At 39.6% G+C, this 26,095-nt stretch overlaps 1 long non-coding RNA gene across 1 annotated transcript in view; it reads left to right on the top strand.

The window, feature by feature from the left end:
* The first annotated feature begins 2,828 nt into the window (after window positions 1–2,828).
* Window positions 2,829–26,095, top strand: part of LOC132342760 (uncharacterized) — a 42,057-nt gene continuing 18,790 nt past the window's right edge. The window contains exons 1-2 of the long non-coding RNA XR_009491244.1: window positions 2,829–2,941; window positions 25,772–25,842. This is a non-coding gene — a long non-coding RNA (uncharacterized lncRNA). The remainder of the gene's footprint in view (window positions 2,942–25,771; window positions 25,843–26,095) is intronic.

Below are 26,095 nucleotides of genomic sequence, written 5' to 3'. Positions count from 1 at the left end.
ATAATTGCTTTGAAATATTGTGTTGGTTTCAACATGAATCAGTATATCCATGTCCCTTCCCTTTTGAACCTCCTTCCTGCCTCCCACCCCATCCCACCCCTCTAGGTTGTCACAGAGCACTGAGTTTGAGCTCCCTGCAGCTTACAGCAAATTCCCCCTCTTTGCCATAAATCACAGCAAGATCCTCTATGACCCATCTACTAGAGTAATGGAAATAAAAACAAAAATAAACAAGTAGGACCTAATTAAACTTAATGACTTTTGCACCGCAAAGGAAACTATAACCAAGGTGAAAATAAAAGCCGCAGAATGGGAGAAAATATAGCAAATGAAACAACTGACAAAGGATTAATCTCCAAAATATACAAGCAGCTCATGCAGCTCAGTAACAGAAAAACAACCCAATCAAAAAGTGGGCAGATAACACTTTTAAAAAATTAGCTTGAAGTCAAGGTGATAAGCCATAGAAGTGCAACTGCAAACACCAAAAATTCCCAGAATTAAAATTTTAGAAGCTATTTCACAGGAACCCCAGCTGAGTATCATGAGTATTATTTTTTATTGATTTCTATTGCTCTTGCTAGCAGTAGTTTAGTCGCTAAGTCATGTCTAACTCTTGCAACCCCATGGACTGTAGCCCACCAGGCTCCTCTGTTCATGGGATTCTCCAGGCAAAAATACTGGAGTGGATTGCCATTTCCTTCTCCAGGGGATCTTCCCAACCCAGGAATTAAACCCGGGTCTCCTGCACTGCAGGCAGATTCTTTACCAGCTGAGCTACGACTGCTCTTGCTAGATCTTCTTTTATATCTGCATTGAGATGCAGAGTATTTTTTGAGGTATCAGTTCAGTTCAGTTGCTCAGTCGTGTCTGACTCTTTGCTACCCCGAGAACTGCAGCACGCCAGGCCTCCCTGTCCATCACCAACTCCCGGAGTCCACCCAAACCCATGTCCATTGAGTTGGTGATGCCTAATGTCATATTTTGCTTAAACTATTGCACAAGCATAATGTATTTCTGGTCATGATTGTGTTTTATGGTAGGGTCCATTCAACATTTGCTTTTTCAGAAAAGCTGTTTTTTCAGATGTCCCTTCTTTATGCTATATATTAGCAATTCATACAAAAACCATTACTGAACTGTTTTTGTTTTATAATTCTATAGCCCTAGAATGCTTTTGTGTATTCAGGATAGAATAATAGCAATTATAATGAAAAAAAGAAAATCTTGATCTGCAATCAAAAAGATTGTTAATTTCCTTCCTAAGTGACCAATTGATTTGAACCAGCCATTCAAATCTCAAGTCTTAGGAAAAAATGTGCAAAATGGCTGTGAGTCTTTAAAAAGAAAACTCTTAAAAAGAGCAGACTGTGATTGATTGCACATTGATATAAACATGCACATGGGGCTAGTTCTGCAGCCTAGAGATGGAAAAATTCCTGTTGGAATCACAGAAAAATAGATGCATTTAAAGAGAGCCTGAGGCAGTGGAAGCAAGAGGATTGAGGATTGGGGAAACAGCCTGAATTGCATTATTTGAATGTTATTAGAAGCCTGTGTCCGGGATGCCCTTTTGAGCAGTTTGTTTTAAGGCAGTGTGGCCTGTGGGGTATGAGATAAAATCAGCAGGAGCTGGTGATGTGGTCCCAGCTGCGACCTCACAGAGCACAGTGTGGACTCAGGTGTCTGCATGTGGTCCCCAGAGTCGAGACAGAGGGAAACTGTTGAACGCTGGCGAGCACAGACCCGAGGGGAGGCTCTGAGATCTGGCACCACTCTGTCACCCCTGAGCTGGCTGGATGTGGGCAGGTCACTTCTCTTTAGAAGGGTCATTAGAACGTGGTCTGTAAGACGGCTTCCAGTTCTGACCTTCTAGAGCTGGTTATGAGTGGACACTTACCTGTGAGAAAGGGCTCTGTCAAACAAGATGTTCAAACAGATTCACAGGAGGATAGGACGTTAAATGACCACCCCCCCAAAAAAAACACCCCTTCAGTTCTTGACCAAGGGCCGGCTGATAGACGGTGTGCAGCCCAGAGCAGCGCTAGGTGCCAGAGCTGGCTGCGTGTCGGTGGCACAGAGCTCCTCGCAGGTGAGGTCATGCGGCTGCAGTGAGGCTTATTATGAGAACGTGTATCCAAGGTGCTGTCGGAGTCAGGGAGAGATATCTGAGTGAGAGTGAGGGTAGGTGTTGCCCAGGTGAGGTCAGAGACAGAGGGAATTGTGTGTGGAGGTCCAGAGAGGAGAGACACTAGGTTTGAGGGCCAGACGTTGAAACATGGTTTAGCTGGAAATAGTGAAATGGTGGCAAGTTAGTGCAGAGGGTGAACACAGGCCAATCTTGGAAGACATGAGTATTTGTCCTTCAGCCACAGGAATGGTAGGCAGGGGTGGGAGGGGCAGGCGTGTGGAGTTGAGGGCTGCAAGCCTGTGCCTGCGTCTGGCTCCTGTGCCTCTGTAGCCTCATTCTTGCTCCCCTATGTGGGAGAAGGGGGTTTCCTTTCTCCCTGAAGAGGTTTGGAGCGAACGTGAGTAGCTAGTGCCAGACAGGTTTGAAGGGGCGGAGTCCAGTCACCTGGTACTCCCTATGGACTTCACCAGAAGCCTCCAGGCTGGCAGCCCCCTAGAGTTCCCAGTGTGGGTTCTACCCAGTTATGACCACCAGACATGAGCCCAGGGCTGGGGGCAAGGGGGCAAGCAATTTCCCAGAAGCATGGAGCCTGATATCTTGTTCAGTTTTTAGAAAGAGTGCTGGAAAGATGCCTGAGTTTTGTGTAGAAGAGGATATCCTAAGGGGTAGCCAGAGAGATAATTTGGGGCCATTTTGGGTTGACTTGTGTCCCCCACACTAATGAATATATTGCAGTTCTAACTTCTAGAACCTCAGAATGGGTCATTGTGAGTGTGATTGCTGAAGGTGATGTGGTGATGCTGGAATAAGGTGAGCACTTACTGTTTTTTAGCACTTATTCTCTTGTGATTGTTGTCCTTATAACAAAGGGGAAATTGGGGCACAGACAAACAGGAAAAGTGCCATGTGAGGTGAGTGATGCCTCCTCACAAACATGGCAGCCCCAGAAGACTAAAATAAGGACAGTTCAAGTAATTTGATGTTAGTGTTTTGTAAGGGTTTTTTCTTTCAAATTGCCTAAATATATGATTGGAAAAGGAATACATATATATTGGAGGAGGAAATACACACATAAATATATATATTGGAGAAGGAAATGGCAACCCACTCCAGTATTCTTGCCTGGGAAATCCCACGATCGGAGGAGCCTGGCGGGCTACAGTCTGTTAGATCGCTAAGAGTCAGACGTGACTTAGCGCCTAAACCACCACCACACACAGACTGTTGTTCAGTCACTGAATCATGTCTGACTCTTTGCGACCCCATGAACTGCAGCACCCCAGGCTTCCCTCTTCTTCACTATGTCCCGGAGTTTGGTCAAATTCATGTCCATTGAGTCGGTGATGCCATCTAACCATCTCATCCTCTGTTGTCCCCTTCTCCTCTTGCCTTCAGTCTTTCCAAGAATTAGGGTATTTTCCAGTGAATCAGTTCTTCCCATCACGTGGCCAAAGTACTGGAGTTTCAGCTTCAGCATCAGTCCTTCCAATGAATATTCAGGATTAATTTCCTTTAGGATTGACTGGTTTGAGCTCCTTGCTGTCCAAGGAACTCTCAAGATGCCTCTAATGAGGACACTGAAGCTTCATGGTTGTCTAGATATTAATATAAGGTATTCATATAAAATATTAATTTAAATCCTGGTTTGGGACCCATACTTAATAGGATCGACCCACACACAAATGTTAAATGTGAAGTAAATGTCAATATGATTTTGAGCTTAGAAATAGTGATATAAAGGCTATTTCTTTTGCACAATTTAAAATTATTATTAAATAGGTATAGACATGCTTGTTTATCCCTAGAGAAAACTACTTAGAAGTATTGGAGAAATGTTATTACCTACAAGTGACTTTGTTGATATTTTATTAAGTCTTTGGGAATTAGACATAATGGAATGAAAATCAGCAGAATGGAAATTAAGTTTCTGACTTTATTTCTGACTCATTAGTGACCTAAGGGCACCTACTAAATTAATATGTTATATTCAATTTCTCCAGATGCAAGCTAGAGCTTAAAAATTACCAGCTAGTTTATTCTCTTTTGATTTTGTTGAGAAGATTAAGGATGCCATTTTTTCCTTAAATACAAAGTGGTATTATTTTGCTTCAATAGTTCTGACTCTTTGCAATCCTATGGACCAAAGCCTGCCAGGCTCCTTAGTCCGTGGGATTCTCCAGGGAAGAATACTGGAGTAGGTTGCCATGCCCTCCTCCAGGGGATCTTACCAACCTGGGGATGAACCCACAGCTCTGCATTGGCAGGTGGGTTCTTTACCACTAGTGCCACCACAATTCAGAAACAACTTGTAGATGTGTGTTGGTAGGAGCAAAGTGTACCTGTGTGATAGATATTATGATTGCTAATGTACCTAGGAAAGTGGATCACGGACTGGATTTCATTATATTCCAAAATAAGCCCCAGTGTATATGCTGTGTGTTGAAGAAGACATGTCTTGATGCCAACACATTTCAAACATGTGGGAGTTGTCACTCTAAAGTAGATTTTTTAAATCAAATTCATTAGGACTTACTTTATATATACTAAAAATTATTCAATGAACTTGGACAAATGATATACTAATGCAGCCACCACCATAATCAAGATGTAGAACATTTCTGTTGCCCCAAAAGTGTTCCTTTTTGCCTCTTGCAAACTCCAGCTGCAGACAACCACTGATCTGCTTTCGGGTGGTGGTGGTGGTTTGGTCCCTGCGAGCCCTCCAGGCTCCTCTGTGTATGGGATTTCCCAGGAAAAAATACTGGATTGGGTTGCCATTTCTTTCTCCAGGGGATATTCCCAACCTAGACACGGGATTGAACCCGTGTCTCCTGCATTGGCAGGCGGATTCTTTGTTGTTGAGCCACCAGAGAAAGAATGAAAGCCCCATTCTTTCAGTTACTGTATGTTAATTTTACTTGTTCTGGAGCTTCACATAAACGGAATCCTATTTCATGTACTGTTTGTGTCTCACTCTCTCACTCAGCTGGTGTCTTTGAGATTCTCCCTTTCTGATGTGGGTTCTGTCAGTAGTCTCCACTTTACTGCTGAGCAGTGTTCTACTGGATGGACACAGCATGTTAGTTTATCAGTTAACCTTTTGATAGACATTTGAGATTGGGTTGTTTCCAGTTTGACATCTGTGTATAAAGATGACATGAACATTATAGTACACTCATTTTAATGGACACAGTATTTTAGTACGTTGTTTTAAAACTCCTGGACCTAGTTAAATTCAAATCTGTGAAAATTCTTGATGGTATTCCCAGATGGTTCGGTAGTAAAGAACTTGCCTGCCAATGTGGAGGACACAGGAGATGCGAGTTCCATCTCTGAGTGGGGAAGATCCCCTGGACAAGGAAATGGCAACCTGCTCCAATATTCTTGCCTGGAAAATCCCATGAACAGAGGACCCTGGTGGACTATAGTCCTTGGGGTCTCAAAGAATTGGACAGGACTGAGCGACTGATCATGATGCTACCTGGCAGTATATTGAAATACACTTATATATTTACTTGAGCCTACTTCATTCTGAAAAACATTCTCTTTTTGCAGACTATGAACATCTTGTAAAAATTCATAATTTAAATAAGTAATATAATTTGAGCCAAAGGAAAGAAGGGTAGAACATTCTATGTGTTTGTATACTTTTTAGAGAAAAGAATATGTAACTTTTATTGGATTTAAAAGAAAAAAAAAGTGTTTGGATAAGAATGCTGTGTTAAGGTTCTCCAGTTTTTATTCCTGATCCAAGAATGATCATCTGATTTGTAATATTTAGGGCATGTTGTCTACATTTCTCTCCCTAAATGTTAGATTAATTTTTTTTTCTTATGGACTTAATTACTGGTCTAACCCCACACTTGACCTTTCCCCCCACATTCTCACCGATACGTGTATTGTCAGGCTTTTAATTTAAGCTGTTTTTAAAAGCTGATAGTGGTGTCTCATTGTGGTTTTATGTTTCCCTAAAGACTGATGAAGTTGACCATTGGCCATTGCCCAGTGCTTATTGGCCATTCTCATTTCTTCTTCGGTAAAGTATCTATTCCGTTTTGTGACCATTTAAGTTTACTTTTTGTCCTATTCAGTTATGAGTTCTTTCTGTGATCTCTACCCAGTAACTTGCTAGGTAGGTGTACTGCCAGTAATTTCTTCCATTCCATGTCTTATCTTTATTTTCTGAACAGTGTCTTATGAACAGTGAAGGCTTTTAATTTTGTTGAAATCTGATTTGTCATTTTTTTTCTCTTTTGATCTTTTAATTTATTTTTTTGTTATGTCCTATTGCCCATTTCAAGAAATCTTTGCCTATTTCAAGGTCACAATAATCTCTATAGTTTCTTCTTTAAATGTTGTAATGTTTACTTTTACATTTGGGTCTGTGATTCATTTCAAATATGATTCACAATCATATTTGTTTGTCAGCTTGATTTGAAATCACTTTCTTAGATTAGACTTTTCTTTCCCCACTGTATAGCAGTTACAGTTATTGTTGTGGTTGTTAAAACTGTCTTATAGAGAGAAATGGGCTTCCCTGGTGGCTTAGCAGTAAAGAATCTGCCTGCAGTGCTGGAGCTGCAGGAGGCGTGGGTTGGATCTCTGAGTCAGGAAGATCCCCTGGAGGAGGGCATGGCAGCCCACTCCAGTATACTTGCCTGGAGAATCCCATGGACCGGCGGGCTACAGTCCATGGGATTGCAAAGAGTTGGACATGGCTGAAGCGACTTAGCATGCACAAGTGCATAGAGAGCAATTTTCATTAAAATGAAATTGTATAGAAAAGTCTTTTCTTACATAAAAAACTTTGTAACAATGTCCAGAAAAATGATGTTTCAGTTTTGTCTTAATATACCCTCCCATGAGAGCCCGTTCTGAATTTGTGAGTCTCACAGTCAGAAGAACAAAGACGCCTGTGGGATTCTTTAGGAGTCCCCTTGAGGCTTTTGCATTCTCATATTTGCCAGGCAGAAGGAAAAGAAAGTAGCACATTTTGTGAAAATAACTTCATTTGTACCTTTGCATTAGATAATGAAAGTCACCTCGTTTTGATAATCAGAACTCTTGGCTCTGATTGTCTGTCCCTAGCCAGGACCCTGCCATCCACCAGGACTAGGAGGGGCTGTGTGTATAGCTTGCCTTATAGTTGTCCTCAGATGGTGCTGCAGAGATAGCAGTGTGCAGGGGAGACATGCCCAGCTTTGGAATGGGTACCAAAGCTGCTTCTCTTTTCATCATCACTGCCCTGAGTGTTATTTTCCTGTGGCTCAGTTACGACTGACTTGCCCTGAATTGAGTGAATCTGGAAGATGCCGAGGCCTGGAAATGACTGCATTCAAATGATTGGCCCGTCACTGCATGGCCCCCTCACATCACAGCTCTGTCCAGGGTAGGCATTACTGGCCATAAATGTCTTGGAATGTAGTTTGTCATAATTAACCAACTTGATTAAAAACATGCAACAAATGTTAAATACATCTTCAGCTGCAATGGAAAATATTGACATTTTTATAGAGTCAAATTTTGTTCAAAAAACAGGAAAAATTCCAGGTGGCTGAAAACAAATGTGTATGTGAGGGGGTGGGAGGGGGTGGGGGTGATGTGTGTGTTTGATGCATGTTTTTGCTTTTTAATTTTTTTCTATCATTTTCTTTCTTGGCTAGTTTAGCACAAGAATGGAGTATTTCTTTATGCCTATGGAAGATTAATTCTTTCAGTGGTTACTGAAAGTCAAAGATGGGCTTCTCAGGTAGCGCTAGTGGTAAAGAAACTGCCTGCCAATGCGGGAGATGCAAAAGACAAGGTTCGATCCCTGGGTCAGAAAGATCCCCTGGAGGACGGTATGGCAACCTACTCCAATATTCTTGCCTGGAGAATCCCATGGACAGAGGAGCCTGGTGGGCTACGGTCCATAGGGTCGAAGAATCAGACATGCACACAAAGACAAGAAGTACAGCAGGGGAGGTCAACAGGAATGAGACTTCATGAAATGATTGTCCTTATATAGATGACTAGTTATTTTAATAATCAGATGGTTTGGCTTTTTCCTAATAGACAGCTGATTTTCAGAGTCATAATACTTTTCTTTGAGGAAAGCCTCAGATGATTTAGTGTAACAGAGGGAATGATCATTCACTACCCACCACTCTTTTGCCATTCAGCAACTACTGTGGTATATGTGTTGATGGCACAGGCAGAATTTATGAAGAAGCAATTAATTTACTTCAGTTGGCTGAGTGGTAGGCATAACAATGGCCACCCAAAGAAGACTGTGTACTAGTCCTTGGAGAGTTGTATGTGTTACCTTACAAGGCAAAATAAATATTTAGAAATACCATTTTTTTTCCAGGATTTGCTATGATGAGGGAAGGATCCCACTTTTACTCCTTTCACATGTCGTTTACTATACAAATTCCCTCTACCGAGACAGCAACTCAGCAGAAATTTTAGCTGTTAGAAATTACATAATACATAAACATATACACATGTATGTATGCCTGTGTATTTAGGAGATACGAATTTAGGAGGTACGAATAAGTTAGAGTTCTTGAGAGAGACAGGGAGATTATCCTGGTTTCCTCCGTGTGATCACAAGGGATCTGTGTAGCTTCCCTAGCTGAGATCAGAGGCTGCCTGGCCACAGGAGACAGACATGGAGACGTTCAGCAACATGGTTGGCTCTGAAAATGAAGAAGGAGATCTTGAGGAGTTGGAAAAAGCAAGGAAATAGATTCTCCACTAGAGTCTGTCCTAAAAGGAAATACAGCCCTATCAATGCGTGGATTTTAGTCAATGAGATCTCTTGGCCTTGCGACCTACAGAACTTGAGGATAGTATGTCTCTATTGTTTTAATTTGTTACAGCAGCACTAGGAAACTGATACAGACTGTGTACCTCAGGTGTGGGAAATGGAGCCACAAAACCATCATTAATTATTATTAGAGGCCAGGGATACACATATATAAACACACACATATGTGCAAACACACATCTCTACATACAGGCATACATATATGTGTATATATTTGGGTATTATGTAATTTCTAATTGCTAAAATTTCTGCTGAGTTGCTGTCTCTGTAGAGGACATTTGTATATTAAATAATATGTAAAAGGAGTAAAATTGGGTTAGCTCCCTCATAATAGCAAATCCTGGAAAAAATTATGTTTTTGACTATTTATCAGTATCTTATTAGTTATTGATTACACCCACCTGGTTATTATTAGTGCCTTATAGGGGCTTCCCTGGTGACTCAGATGGTAAAGAATCTGCCTGCCATGCGGGAAACCCAGGTTCCATTCCTGGATCAGGAAGATCCTCTGGAGAAAGGAATGGCTACCCACTCTAGTGTTCTTGCCTGGAGAATTCTATAGACAGAGGAGCCTGGTGGGCTACAGTCCATGGGGTCACAAAGAGTCAGACATGACTGAGGAACTAATACTTTTTTGAAAGATTGAAATATTTGCATGCTGTTGATCCTGATTCATAAAATAGGGATTTTTCTTCTTTTAGAAATGACAGTAAAATAAGCTATTGTTACAATGTGTATTTCATTAAGATAGATGAGATTATTAATAATATGCTAAAGCAACAAATCTCAAACTTTTGGCTTTGGACAGCTTTATAATCTTAAAAATTATTGAGGCCTCCTAAGAGTCTTTGTTAATGTCAGTTACATACAGAGTTGTTTGTTATGCTAGAAATTTATTTATTTTATTTTAATTAATTTAAATTTTTCTTAAAAAATTTTTTGGATGCACCTCACAGCGTATGGGAACTTAGTTCCCCAACCTGGGATCAAATCCACTCTCCCTGCGCTGAAAGTGGGATGGGGAAGGGTGGGAGGGAGGCTCAAAAGAACGGGATGTATCTATATATGTAACTGATTTTCACTTCATTGTGCAGCAGAAATCAGCACAAACTTTGTAAAGCAATTATACTTTAATTTAAAAAAACACCTTGCAAAAAAACCACAAAAAATTATATTGAAGTTCAAAATTCAATTATAAATGTGTGAGGGCTTCATGTACTCAACGAGACAGTATTTATATCTAAAATAAAGCAAAACATTTACTTAAACCTGTGCCCCCCTAACCACTGGACCACCAGCAAAGTCCCCCCTGTATTAGAAATTCAAACTGATGAATCTTTAAAATATAGTTCACTGATTTATTAAAAATAATAAAATGAACCTATAATGTGATAACATAAATATATATTTTGTAAAAATAATTATATTTCAAAAATGTTTAAAAAATGGAAGAATGGCATTGTTTTAATTTTTGAAGATTTCTTTAAAGACTGGGTTAATAGAAAATAGCTTGATTTCTGTATATCTATTTCTACTTTCATTCAGTTGCAACCTGTTTTGGTTGAAGTATGTGAAGAAAAACTGGTCTTGGACAGGTACATAGTTGGAATGGAGAATTTTAACAGCCTTTTCAGATAATTGTGCTCATTCTTCTTCAACACTGTACCCAGACTTGACAGCTGGTAATTTCTTGAGGGCTGGTTGTAGTGTGGAATCTGAAAACATATTTGCTAATGTTTTGTACCTGGTTCTGTTACAGGAAGGGGGACCCCTTCCAGGGCCCGAAACTGCACTCTTGTCTAACACTAGGAAATGAATTATCCAAGGAGACACATGTGCTGACAAAGCAAGAGATTTTATTGGGAAAGGGCACCGGGGTGGAGAGCAGCAGGGTAAGGGAACCCAGGAGAACTGTTCTGCCGCGTGGCTCGCAGTCTTGGTTTTATGGTGATGGGATTAGTTTCCGGGTTGTCTTTAGCCAGTCATTCTGACTCAGAGTCCTTCCTGGTGGTGCACGCCTTGTTCAGCCAAGATGGATGCAGTGAGAAGGATTCTGGGAGGTGGTGGGACATGTGGTGTCTCCTTTTGACCTTTCCGGAACTCTTCTGGTTGGTGGTGGCTTATTAGTTCCGTGTTCCTTAGCAGGACCTCCTGTTGTAAAACAACTCATGCAAATGGTTACTATGGTGCCTGGCCAGGGTGGGCCATTTCAGTCAGTGTGCTTCCCCTAACAGTTCTGTTAGAACTCACTGCTCTGTCCTGTGAAGTATCTTTTACTCATGGATAATTTTGTACCACAACATATTAGACATTTGGGAAATATTGACTTACTCCCAAGTTTTGGCCCAATACATGCAATAGCAAAAAAATCACATTTATTAATGTTATGGGCATTCTCTTCAGAAAGTCTTTACTATTTCAGAAAGATGTCAAGCTTCTGGCAGCAGATACAAGTTTTCTAAGTTTTTGTTTTTTTTTGCTAGAGAGCTCAAATTGGTAGTAGCTACTGTTAGTGTTTTCCTTGAAGTGACAGCTCGCGTCACTCATTTTCAAGAGAATTTCTGCTAAATATTTAGTTTGTTGGGTGTTCTTTAAAAAAGCAGGGAAGTGGGGTGTGCTTCATGAAGAATGAAGCTACTTCAGCTTGCAGTGCAATCACACAAGTGCTGCTCTCAAAACAACCATTGTACTTGAGCAGGTAACACAAGTGCTTTGGTATGCAATTCCCCTTTGTCATAGCATTATTAAAATTAGTAGTAGAAGTAGTCAAGGATCAAGATTGAAAACAGCCTGACTTTACTAAATAAATTTTATTGCATCATTAATGACATTCTTAAGTGAAGCAGAATTTCTTTTATTTTACCTGAAGTGTGTGGCCTTGAAAAATACAGTCATTGTTACTATTCCTGGCTGCCACTGGCTTGACTGGTGCTACAACTCCTGCAGTTTTACCACCATTGTTTCTGCACGGATAGATGCAAATAGCAACATAGTGAAAAGTCAGTGGACATCGTTATTATGAAAAAGACTTTGACCTCTAAATGCAAGGACCCCTCATCATGGGGACCCCACAGACAACAGTTGAGAATATAAGGGTGGCTCTGTGTGATCACAAACACCTCTCCTCACTGTGGATTGCGGTACTTTCACAGTGTTGGGGACATAGTAAGAGGGGTACTACAAACACATATGTTTCCATGGTTACATAAATTACCTGTGTATCTGGTATCAGACACAAGCAGGGCTTCCGGACTGCAGAGAGTTACAGAGGAATTGACAGAGGAGAAACAGCCACCTCTTCATTCCAGCCAGTGTGGTCACATCTGCTTCTGAAGCGATATCAGAAATTTGTCTTCTTTGTACAACATTTTGACTTTTCAGACTGTGCCAGCTGATGAAGTATTTGAACCAAAATCACTAGCAAAGGGAAAACAAAACACTTCATCCTGGATTTGGTCTGCAGCCAGTCTCTACAGTACATGGGCAGCAACTACTTGGAGAGTAAAGGAATCAAGTTAAGAGTGACCAGATAGGAGGGTCAGCTGTTCACAGCCCCCTGTGTAGGTTGTGATGGTGCTTGCTGGGATTAGGTCCTCTCAATCCTCGACTGTCACAGATAGAGGAGAGAGTTGTCATGCAAAATGCATCACTTTGTCTTCAGCTCAGGTCTTAGTCGTTTTAGTTATCGGACCCAGTTGTGATAGTGCTGTGTTACAGAAGTTTTCCTTGTAAGTCAGGGCAGAAAAATCCAACCCAAAGAGTGAGAGATACTGAAGAGCAACTGTGGGTATACTGTGATAATTTCAGACGTAGTCAAACATCTAGAATGTAAAGAATGCTGGGACTGACCATCATAGAGAAGCTAAAAAAAGTTAGCACCAACTTGTGTCTTATATTTATTAGATGTATCTACCTACAACCACTAACCTCATAAATGAGCTGTAATTTAAAAAAAAAAATATTGTTCTAACATTTCCTAGGCCATTTGGGTCTCAGGCAATTGAACTGATAGGATAGTCATGAAAACTAGTCATTAAGAAAAGTATTTGGATACAAATAAACTGATCATATTATAGATTTTTTTTGTTTGTTAAATTCACATTTGGTAGTAAACATTCTTTGTGTTCAAATCACCATGTGTGGTGCCCTGAAGCTAAAATGTTGATCAAGGTATAGATTTTTTTCCTGCTCAGAATTTACTCTGGTGAGTGATAGAAATGCAGAGCAGCCTGTGGCAAGTGCTTCATGGTAGCCTATACGAAAGTGGGGTATCAGGCCTGTGGTGTTCTAGGCTTCAGGGAAAAAGAAATGAACAAGATGGCAAATGTCCCTGACCTCAAGGAGCTTATATTCTAGTATCTTCTGGAGTAAAAAGATAAGTAGCATGAAAACAGAGGAGGTGGTGAACATGACACCACTGGAAGGATCGGAGATTTTAAGCAAAATGTGGCGTTGGAGCCCAAAGCTGTGACACATGTAACTTTCACAGGTAGAAAAAAGGAGTTGCAGGAGAGGAGAGACCTTCTCTTTTTTTATTGAGTGTCACTTGATGTACAATATTACATTAGTTTCAGGTGTGCAACATAGTGATGAGATGATTTTGTACACCATAAAGTGATCACCACGATAAATCTAGTTGCCATCTGTCACCATACAGAGTTATTATAGTATTATTGACTGTATTCTGAATGTCAAAACAACACTTGCAAAGTATGAAAGTCTGAGGTACCTCCAGAAAATTGTAAGGGGGACATGGTGGCCGGAGAATTAACCATGTTAGCTTTCCAGACTGCAGCACAATGTTATTTTTTATGTAAAAAACTGAGACTGTAGATTGCACGTTACTGAGTTTGCAAGCTCAGATTTCTTAATTCTAAATTATATAAGCCATGACAATAAAATTACATTTGTGAAAGCATTCAGCTCAATGTGAGAATATACTAGCAACTCAATAACTATCAATTGATACTGCAAGTTTTAAAGCAGTATTAGTCAGCCTTTGCCAAGGTTTTGGTTTGATAATAAAATGTCAGTAATTTAGAACCAACATAGATTTATATTTTTTGTTCTTATTGCATTCTAGCTGCAATGCCTGCAGCTTAGTTGTGCCTTTGCTGTATTTATCTTTTTCTAGTCAGGATCCAGGGTAAAAGGGGCATGGTATGCACAGAGCATAGCAGCAAAGTGTCAGTGGACAAAAGATCAAGGACTCTAAAGCCTTCTTATTGGATGTGGTATACATGACTTCATTACGTTCTGTTGGCTAATATGGGTCACATGACCAAGCCTGTCAATTATGGAACAAGGGAGGCACTGTAAGTCACATGGCATGGCTTAGGCATGTGGGCAAGTAACTAATTGAGAACAGTAATACTATCAGTTGCAATTATTCTCCTGTTTTGCCCCAGTGTAGGTTGAGTTTTGGGGTATATGGAATATTGGGTGGGCAGAGTTGCTTTACTGAAGTCTAATTTAGAAGCAAACTCCTAGAATTTTGTATCAGTTCAGTTCAGTCGCTCAGATCAGATCAGTTGTTCAGTCGTGTCCGACTCTTTGCGACCCCATGAATCGCAGCACGCCAGGCCTCCCTGTCCATCACCAACTCCCAGAGTTCACTGACTCACGTCCATCGAGTCAGTGATGCCATCCAGCCATCTCATCCTCTGTCGTCGTCTTCTCCTCCTGCCCCCAATCCCTACCAGCATCAGAGTCTTTTCCAATGAGTCAACTCTTTGCATGAGGTGGTCAAAGTACTGGAGTTTCAGCTGTAGCATCATTCCTTCCAAAGAAATCCCAGGGCTGATCTCCTTCAGAATGGACCCCTTGCAGTCCACGGGACTCTCAAGAGTCTTCTCCAACACCACAGTTCAAAAGCATCAATTCTTCGGCACTCAGCCTTCTTCACAGTCCAACTCTCACATCCATACATGACCACAGGAAAAACCACAGCCTTGACTAGACGAACCTTTGTTGGCAAAGTAATGCCTCTGCTTTTGAATATGCTATCTAGGTTGGTCATAACTTTCCTTCCAAGGAGTAAGCATCTTTTAATTTCATGGCTGAAGTCACCATCTGCAGTGATTTTGGAGCCCAGAAAAATAAAGTCTGACACTGTTTCCACTGTTTCCCCATCTATTTCCCATGAAATGATAGGACTGGATGCCATGATCTTCGTTTTCTGAATGTTGAGCTTTAAGCCAACTTTTTCACTCTCCTCTTTCACTTTCATCAAGAGGCTTTTTAGTTCCTCTTCACTTTCTGCCATAAAGGTGGTGTCATCTGCATATCTGAGGTTATTGATATTTCTCTCGGCAATCTTGATTCCAGCTTGTGTTTCTTCCAGTCCAGTGTTTCTCATGATGTACACTGCATATAAGTTAAATAAGCAGGGTGACAATATACAGCCTTGACGTACTCCTTTTCCTATTTGGAACCAGTCTGTTGTTCCATGTCCCGTTCTAACTGTTGCTTCCTGACCTGCATACAAATTTCCCAAGAGGCAGATCAGGTGGTCTGGTATTTCCGTCTCTTTTGGAATTTTCCAGTTTCTTGTGATCCACACAGTCAAAGGCTTTGGCATAGTCAATAAAGCAGATATAGATGTTTTTCTGGAATTCTCTTGCTTTTTCCATGATCCAGCAGATGTTGGCAATTTGACCTCTGGTTCCTCTGCCTTTTCTAAAACCAGCTTGAACATCAGGAAGTTCACGGTTCACATATTGCTGAAGCCTGGCTTGGAGAATTTTGAGCATTACTTTACTAGTGTGTGAGATGAGTGCAATTGTGTGGTAGTTTGAGCATTCTTTGGCATTGCCTTTCTTTGGGATTGAAATGAAAACTGACCTATTCCAGTCCTGTGGCCACTGCTGAGTTTTCCAAATTTGCTGGCATACTGAGTACAGGCTTTCACAGCATCATCTTTCAGGATTTGGAAGAGCTCAACTGGAATTCCATCACCTCCACTAGCTTTGTTCGTAGTGATGCTTTCTAAGGCCCACTTGACTTCACATTCTAGGACGTCTGGCTCTAGGTCAGTGATCACACCATCGTGATTATCTGGGTCATGAAGATCTTTTTTGTACAGTTCTTCTGTGTATTCTTGCCACCTCTTCTTAATATCTTCTGCTTCTGTTAGGTCCATACCATTTCTGTCCTTTATCGAGCCCATCTTTGCATGAAATGTTCCTTTGGTATCTCTGATTTTCTCGAAGAGATCTCTAGTCTTTCCCATTCTGTTGTTTTCCTCTATTTCTTTGCATTGATCGCTGAAGAAGGCTTTCTTATCTCTTCTTGCTATTCTTCGGAATTCTGCATTCAGATGCTTATATCTTTGCTTTTGTCCTTTGCTTTTTGCTTCTCTTCTTTTCACAGCTTTTTGTAAGGCCTCCTCAGACAGCCATTTTGCTTTTTTGCTTTTCTTTTCCATGGGGATGGTCTAAATCCCTGTCTCCTGTACAATGTCACGAACCTCATTCCATAGTTCATCAGGCACTCTATCTATCAGATCTATTTAAGTCTATTTCTCACTTCCACTGTTTAATCATAAGGGATTTGATTTAGGTCATACCTGAATGGTCTAGTGGTTTTCCCTACTTTCTTCAATTTCAGTCTGAATTTGGCAATAAGGAGTTCATGGTCTGAGCCATAGTCAGCTCCTGGTCCTGTTTTTGTTGACTGTATAGAGCTTCTCCATCTTTGGCTGCAAAGAATATAATCAATCTGATTTCTGTGTTGACCATCTGGTGATGTCCATGTATAGAGTCTTCTCTTGTGTTATTGGAAGAGGGCATTTGTTAAGGCCAGTGCATTTTCTTGGCAAAACTCTATTAGTCTTTGCCCTGCTTCATTCTGTATTCCAAGGCCAAATTTGCCTGTTCCTCCAGGTGTTTCTTGACTTCCTACTTTTGCATTCCAGTCCCCTATAATGAAAAGGACATCTTTTTTGGGTGTCAGTTCTAAAAGGTCTTGTAGGTCTTCATAGAACCATTCAACTTCAGCTTCTTCAGCATTACTGGTTGGGGCATAGACTTGGATTACTGTGATATTGAATGGTTTGCCTTGGAAATGAACAGAGATCATTTTGTCATTTTTGAGATTGCATCCAAGTACTGCATTTCGGACTCTTTTGTTGACCATGATGGCTACTCCATTTCCTCTGAGGGATTCCTGCCCACAGTAGTAGATATAATGGTCATCGAGTTAAATTCACCCATTCCAGTCCATTTCAGTTCGCTGATTCCTAGAATGTCAACATTCACTCTTGCCATCTCTTGTTTGACCACTTCCAATTTGCCTTGATTCATGGACCTGACATTCCAGGTTCCTATGCAATATTCCTCTTTACAGCATCGGACGTTGCTTCTATCACCAGTCACATCCACAGCTGGGTATTCTTTTTACTCTGGCTCCATCCCTTCATTCTTTCAGTCATGTCCAAGTCTTTGCAACCCCATGGAATGTAGCACACCAGGCCTCCCTGTCCATCACTAACTCCCGGAGTTTACTCAAACTGATGTCCATTGAGTCAGTGATGCCATCCAACCATCTCATCCTCTGTCATCCCCTTCTCCTCCCACCGTCAATCTTTCCCAGCATCAGGGTCCTTTCAAATGAGTCAGTTCTTTGCATCAGGTAAAACCTAAGGAAATTTGTTGTCATAGTTCTTGGCCCAGTTCCAGAGACAATTGTCTTGAAGTTTTATACAGTCTGGCTAGTTATACAGGCTGCAATTTGTTCATGAATCAGAAAAGTATGAAGCCTATGATAGATTCAGTTTGGGAATTTTTCTGTCACTTGGTAAAATTCTTCTAATAGAGATGTGAGCATCTTTAATACATTTTCATAGACTCAACCAAGAAGCATTTCTCATACTTGCCCAAGAGCACAAAATACATACCTTCTCTGAGCTAGAAGCCCACAAGGCTATTCTCCATTCTAAGCCTGAAAAAAAACTGCTCTGGAGCATTTAAAACTCCAATAGTGAAATTTATCTAGCAGTACTAAGCATTGTTCTCGCTTTTCAAGAGTTTTCAGATTTCTGTGGTCCAGGCATTAAGGACAAATTCTCAATCCCTTTTGCTTTCCCAAGGATGTAGGAGGGTCTGGGCAGAGCTCCATTTGTTACCCACAACTCTTCTCTTTAGTTCAGTTCAGTTCAGTCAGTCATGTCCGAGTCTTTGCGACCCCATGAACTGCAGCATGCCAGTCCTCCCTATCGATCACCAACTCCCGGAGTTCACCCAAACCTTAGTATAAGGAAGCATTTACTGACATAAGGGCAGCATTTCAAAATCTTGGGATTAGCCTCTCATCTCGCCCCATCCCTTGTTTGATACTGGATAGTGAAACTCAACCATCGACTTAGAACAATGAGTATCTTTCTGGTCTTAAATTAGGGGTTGCTCTTCCTGAGTTGCCATTCCTAAAATGCCATTTACAGCATGTGGCAAGACGAAATTTAGGGGGGAACCTAGTCACTCAAGAAGCAGATCTCTGTGTTTATTTTTAAAACTCTTCTGCAGAAATGAAGACTGCTTGCATCTGCTTTATAGCACCACAACATCCTTTTGGAATGCTTAGCACCCATAAACTCTGCGTGAAACTGTTCTGGTTCCTCTGGTAATGTTAAGATTCTTTTGATGAAGTATAATATGAATAATTAAATAGCAGTGTCTGCTGCACCCCCTCCCTAACTTAGGGATTTGCAAGTTGATGTAATATTTCTATATCATACAGTAGATTTTAATTAAAATCAGAATGCTGTGTAAGATTGAGCAAGTTGTGTTCCATTTGAAGAATTAAAGAATTACTCAGGCTTGCCAGCATGATCTAAAATTCTAATTCTAAACTGTGCTACAAATGCCAGATGCACAGGATTCTTACTGTCCATCAAATACCACCTGGAAGTATTTATCACAGCAGAAGGAGCAAGCCTGTAATATCTTTTCTGGAGGGAGACTTTTATTAAAATTGGCTTCCTTTGATAATGTCCACATTTATAATAAACGGACTCCATGAAAGGTCCTTAACTCTAATCAGGAATGCAGAACTGATTACAGTGTTTTCACGACCATATGAAAGATAAAACCCTCAAAAGATCTTGCTTCAGTGGTAAATCAACTCTTTATACACCAAAGAGAAACATGGAAGCAAGTAGAAATTTGCTGAAATAGCCTATTTGTCATCAACCAACTCGAAAGAAAGAGTTCAAAAATATTTCCTCCTCCTGGAAGAATACCAGTTGATTTGGGCCATGAAGTCCTTTTAAGAAGTTTGGGAAGAGAAGAGCGCCCAAGAGTTTGTTAGCGGAAACTCTTGTCTTTTCATGGTTTTCATCTTCTATATTTCAGTAGCAGTTTGAAATGATATCAGTGTTTGTATGGATTTATAAAGAAAAAGATCATGACCAAAATGAAGTCTTGAACATGGAAGGAAGTTTGATACTTCGTCTCCTTTACTGAGAGTGGAGCCTACCTATTTCATAGCCTAAAACTGAGATTCTGACCTTATTTAAAAAAAAAAAAACTTTTTTTTTTTTTAAACGTAAGAGAGAGGCAAAAGAGGTGAGTAAGAGGGCAATGTGACTGCAGAAACATGGTCAGAAAGGTGCAAGGTTTTTGTCTTTGAAGATGGCACACAGGGGAGTCAGGAACCACACAGGTGCTGTGCTCAGCCTCTGGAAGCTATGAAAGGCAAATGGATTCTCCTCTGGAACCTCCAAAAAGAAACCCAGCTCTCCCTGCACATTGATTCTAGCCCAGTGAAACTCATGTTGAAATTCTAACCTCCAAAGCTTGTAAGATAATAAATTTGTGTTGTTTTCATTCAGTAAGTTTTTGGTGATCTGTTAGAGCAGCAATAGAAAACTCAAGAAGCTAAAGATTTAGCTCAACAATTGATACGTACCTTTCTGCTTTCCACTCAGCCAAACAAGACTACAGAGATACTACTATTTTTAGTTCCTTCTGGAATGCAGGGACTTGGTTTCTTTATGTCCACTTGCCATATATATTCTGCTTTCCACTTAATCTGTACAGTAGGTTTCTCCTCTGCCATCTCCTGTCCTTATATTTTCTATTCAAGCATTACCTTTGGTTTGGTTCCAGAATTACTTTATTTTCTTTGTGCAGGATATCACACAATCGGGTTGATTGAATTCACTGAGTGCCTCAGATGAACAGTATCATTATTGGCCTTTTTTCCCCCATTCCTTTTTTTGGCATTGTTATTCTTTATTTAAAAAGTTTATTTATTTATTTGGCTTCATTGGGTCTTAGTTCTTGGCACATGGACTCTTAGTTGTGGCACTTAGTTCCCTCACCAGGGATGGAACCCAGACCCCTTGAAACTGGGAGTTTGGCGTGTTAGCCCTGAACCACCAGTTCCATTCTTCTTCCTCTGCCTCATGCCCCCAGTTCATGGTCTGTGGTCCTTCTAATATGTATATATTGTGTTGTGTAGCTTTAAAAATATATGTAAATTGTATCATAGTTTAGGTCTCATCCTGTATCTTGCTTGCTTGACTCAAATTGTATATCTGCGATCTGTCTTAACAAATGTAGGTTTATTTTATTGCTTTTACTGCTCTATGGTATTTTGCTTTATGATTTTGGCAAATTTCATTTCCCATCCTACTTTGATGGACATTTAGTTTGTCTCCAACTTCTAGTTATTAGAAACAAGTGTGGAAAGCATGGAGTTGTATACATACAGGCATTTTCAGTTTTGTCAGATGCTGCCACTGTCTTTCACAGAATCTTATCCACTTACTTCCCAGCAAACAGTGTGCAAGGATGTTTATTTCCAAAGCCTCCGTAGTATTAAGTGTTGCTTAAACTATGTTGCAGGAAGTGAGATTTCAGTATTTTCATTTCATTGATTATCACTGAGGTTTTGACCACGTCTTGCTATACTGTCACTTGTGTGTGTGTGTGTGTGTGTGTGTGTGTTTTCCTGTGAAATGTGTGTTCACGTTCTCAGCCCATCCTCCAGTATTGCGTTTTGTTGTTGTTGTTGATTTTTAGGATGTTTTTATGTAGTTTAATCCTTCTTAGTTGGACACATTATAATGTCTTCTCAAGGCCTGGTAATTTTAGTTTGGTTGTGTCTGTGACGTTCTTCATTATAAAATACTGCTGACTTTAACATAATTAAATCTATGAGTTTTTCTATTGTACTTCATTTTTTCCTTTATATTTGTCTAAGAAATCTGCTCTTACCCTATTAACATCATAAAATTTTTACTCTGTAGTTTCTTCTAATCTTTCCAAGTTTCACTTTTCACACTAATAGGTTTCATCTATCTGAAATATTTTTTACATATTGTAATAGCAGGGATTTAATTTTCTCCCCAAATGATGAAATCCTTCTATACTATTTTTCATAGAGTAAGTTGTAGTGAACTAAGCCCTTTTGTTTCTATCAATCTTTTGTTTTCTGTTCTCTTTTAATTACTATGACATTTCAAGTTTCCTTTGTTTGATTTTGATATTTTTGAGCTATTTTCAGACCTTCACTGGTATAAGCATTTCTCAGTGTAATGTACACTAGCAGTATGTCAAGTGTCCCACAAAATGCAATTGGATTTTGTTTGCAATTGCATTCAATTTTAGATTAACTAGATTCTCTAAATTAACCCACACATTATCTTTATAGTGTGGAGTCTTTGCCACATAAACATGGAATATCCTTACATTTATTAACATGTCTTTTATGTCTTTTAATAAAGTTTCAGAATGTACTTCATAAATATTTTACACAATGCTAGTTATTTTCTCAGTATTTTAAAATAAATTCTATTGTTATTTTTTTCATTACATTTCCTCATTTACTTTTGGTGGTGGTGTTCAGGATGAACTATTCTGTTACAGTGTCTTGATTCCCTAGTAGGAAAAGACCCAGACCTCAATGGGATGATGCTGTCTCCAAAGAAATAGAATATTTCCTTTTGAAAAGACTTACATGTTGATTGGCCATCCTGGATAACTATATTCAAATTGGTGTGTATCACTCCTGAAAATATATAAACTGAGTATTCTTTTTCTATTGAAGTAGAATCTTATCTCCATCTCTTCTCACTCTAGGCTGTAAGTAAATTGCTGACTCTGCAGGAGTCACTACCATTAAAAAATGATTGGGAGAGATATCCTGTTCTTATGTGGATTTGGGGAAAGTTTGATAAAACTCTTCCATAGGACTCCTTAGTTCAGTAAGGTGACTTTTGTGAAAGAATGCTTATCATTGTTTTGATTTTTCATGATCCTCGTTAAATTTCCACTTCTTGGGTCAGTTTTGAATGTTCATTTTTTAATTTTTTTTAATTTTATTTTATTTTTAAACTTTACAATATTGTATTAGTTTTGTCAAATATCGAAATGAATCCGACACAGGTATACATGTGTTCCCTGTCCTGAACCCTCCTCCCTCCTCCCTCCCCATACCATCCCTCTGGGTCGTCCCAGTGCACCAGCCCCAAGCATCCAGTATCGTGCATCGAACCTGGACTGGCATTTAACCTGTATTTTCAAATTTACTGTCAGATGAAAAAGAAGTGCTCTTTTATTTTCTGGAACACATGGGTTTTTTAAGCTATGTATTATCATTGATTTCAAATTTTATCGTGGTCTGATCCAATAATACAGTTTTTATAATATCAGTTCTTTAAAATAGTTGAGAATTCTTTTATGATCTCTGCATAGTCATGTTTTTAATGTATGTTTGATGCAAGTACATTTTCTCTCTCTCTTTTTTTAACTTTTGTATTGGGATATAGCTGATTAACAATGTTGTAATAGGATGGTGCAAAAGTAATTGCAGTTTTGCATTGTTGAACTTTGCCAGTTGATATTAGAATACATTCTTAAGTGTGGTTATGTTATACATAATTTTAATGCACATTTCTCACTTTGTACTTTTGCTATTGACTTCTTGCTATTTATTTTACATTTATTTTAGACAGAAATGATGTTAGCAGATTTGAGTGTTTTTTTAATTCGAGTTCAAAATGAGTCATAAAACAGCAGAGATAACTCGCAACATCAACAACACATTTGGCCCAGGAACTGCTAATGAACATATGGTGCAGTGATGGGTCAAGAAGTTTTGCAAGGGAGATGAGCCTTGAAGATGGGGAGTATAGTGGTCAGCCATCAGAAGTTGACAACGACCAACTGAAAGCCATCATCAAGGCTGATCATCTTACAACTAACCACATGAGAAGTTGTTGAAGAACTCAGTGTTGGCCATTCTATGGTCATGTGGCATTTCAGCCAAATTGGAAAGGTGAGAAAGCTTGATAAGTGGGTGCCATATGAGCTGGCGAGAATGAAAAAAAAAATCATTGCTTTGAAGTGTTGTCTTAACTTACTCTGTGCAACAATGAAGAACTATTTCTCAATCAGACCGTGATGTGTGAAGATAAGTGGACTTTATATGACAACTGGCGGCAACCAGCTCAGTGGTTGGACTGAGAAGCTCCAAAGCACTTCCCAAAGCCAAACTTACACCAATAAAGGTCATGGTCATTGTTTGATGATCTGCTGCCCATCTGATCCATTACAGCTTTCTGAATTCCAACGAAACCATTGCATCTGAAAAGTGTGCTCAGCAAATCAATGAGAACAGAAAACTGCAGCACCTGCAGCCGGCCTTGGTCAACAGAAAGGGCCTGTTTGCATCCTCACCTGATTTCTCACCAGCCGATTACCCCTCCTCCATGCATCTGGACAACGTTTTACAGGGGAAAATGCTTCCACAGCCAGCAGGAGGCAGAAAATGCTTTCAAAGAGTTCATTGAATCTGAAGCATGGATTTTTATGCTACAGAAATAAATTCCCACATTTTTTCTCATGGGCAAAAATGTGTTGATTTTAATGGTGAATGGTTCCTATTTTGATTCATAAAGATGTGTTTGAGCCTAGTTATAATGATTTAAAAGTCATGGTCTGAAACCACAATTACTTTTTCACTAACCTAATAGTTTCAGGTGAACAGTGAAGGAACTCAGCCATACATGTATATGTATCCATTCTCCCCCAAACTCCCCTCCCATCCAGGCTGCCACAAAATACTGAGCAGAGTTCAAGTGCGTTTTCTATTGCAGTACAAAATTCCACTTTTAAAATCATATTATTCAAATGTTATTGTTGCATATTTTTATCTGCATATCTCAAAAGTTTCTGAAAGTATTAATATCTCAAAATTATAGGTTTTTTCTGTATCCTTTTAATTTTTGCTCTATTTCAAAGCTATAACATGGCTTTTATGTACATGACACTTAAAATGATGTCTCATTGCATAACATGGGAGAGGGAAAAGGCTAATGTGTGGTCATAAAAAGGGTTGGGTGATGGGGAAAATATGACAGCGTCATCATTGTTTTAGTATATGAATGTATATCAGGCAATATTGTTTATAAAAGATGTAATAGAATTAGCCTACCTTCAGAAACAGTTAATATTCTGTACAGCATTAATCCTGAAATCCATTTCAAAATTGTATTCATATGAATCATATTCATATTCAAAAGCATATTAAAAAGCAGAAATTCAGTTTGTCAACAAAAGTCTGTCTAGTCAAAGCTATGGTTTTTCTAGTAGCTATGTATAGATGTGAGTTAGACCATAAAGAAAGTTGAGCAACGAAGAATTGAACTGTGGTGTTGAAGAAGACTCTTGAGAGTCCCATGGACTGCAAGGAGATCAAACCAGTCAATCCTAAAGGAAATCAGTCCTGAATATTCATTGGAAGGACTGATGCTGAAGCTCCAATACTTTGGCCACCTGATGCGAAGAACCAACTCCTTGGAAAAGACCCTGATGCTGGGAAAGATTGAAGGCAGAAGAAGGGGACAACAAAGGATGAGATGGTTGGATGGCATCACCAACTCAATGGACATGAGTTTGAGCAAGCTGTGGGAGTTGGTGATGGACAGGGAGGCCTGGTGTGCTGCAATCCACAGGGTCACAAAGAGTCGTACATGACTGAGCTACTGAATGACAACAACAGTGTTGAATAGAAGAAGGAGAGTGAAAGAAGTCCTAAGGTCTCAGAGCAGGGTTAAAAAAGTACGATTGGAAGGTTAAGAATGTTGAGTATGGCTCTGAATCATCACAGACCCTCTGAAGAGGAGACGAGAGTCTTTTCCAAGTACTATTTTAATTGATAGTGAATTAAAAAGTAGTCCTAGTGGTATAAGAAGATGCTTTCCATTTCTAGGCTGCAAAGCCACTCTTGGGGAAAAATCTCTTGCATCATTTGGTTATTGAATACAAATAGTTAATAAGCTGTTGCAATAGTGAGCTTATCACTGAAGTGATTCCAATAGATGAAGTCTACACATGGGGCTGATAAGCTCCACGAATGCTAATCACTTTTCTTGTTTGACTGTTTAATCTTAACCCATTTTTAATGCTAGGATTAATAATAGTATGGAAAAGAGGGGAAAAAACCTTCCCAGGTACTTATAGTCCAAATAGAAAAAAAAGCTTTCCCAAATACTTGTAGTCCCAAGTAGTTATAGTTGTTTGTGAAATTAATTTTACAAAGGAAAAGTTGCCAAATGACACAGAAAGGCTGCTTTGACTCTGTCTTAATGCTAACATCAGTTTGTGTGCTATATCCTGGGAGAGCAGGATTGAATAAAGTGGAGGCAGAAGAGCTGCTGTTTGTAAAATCCAGATGGTACAGAGTTCTTTTAAAAGGGTGGGAACATAACCACCTTCCAAAGGATGAAAGTAAGCAAGTGCCACACGTATTTCTTCAAAAGCTAAATGTTCTCCCTTTTTTCCGGTTTGATTTTTCTCAACTTGAAGCTTTTTGTCTTCTGCCAGGAACCAGAAATCTTGGAAGGCAAAAAAAGAAGTTGCAGTCATCACTGCCAACAATCTGGTTAGCCGGACAGGTGCGTCTGAGGCTCTAAATTCCTGCCTGGGTAGCTGTATAACTGGGATGCTCCTCTGCCATGGTACTGCTTCTAAGATTGTTTACTTCATTGTAATTCACTTCTGTAAAGTTTTTTAAATTGAGATTCCTCATATAGAAATCTTTTATGTTTTATTGCCTTGATGATGAGCGGAGATTAGCTTTGCATTTGCAAAATTGAATTACTTTCCCAAAGTATTTCTTAATTTTCATGCAGATGCCACAGAAAATTC

This window comes from Bos taurus, chromosome 18, assembly GCF_002263795.3.
Source record: "Bos taurus isolate L1 Dominette 01449 registration number 42190680 breed Hereford chromosome 18, ARS-UCD2.0, whole genome shotgun sequence".
NCBI classification, from domain to species: domain Eukaryota; kingdom Metazoa; phylum Chordata; class Mammalia; order Artiodactyla; family Bovidae; genus Bos; species Bos taurus.
The sequence above is the reverse complement of the archived record's forward strand: the minus strand, read 5'-3'. Positions and strand labels throughout refer to the sequence as shown.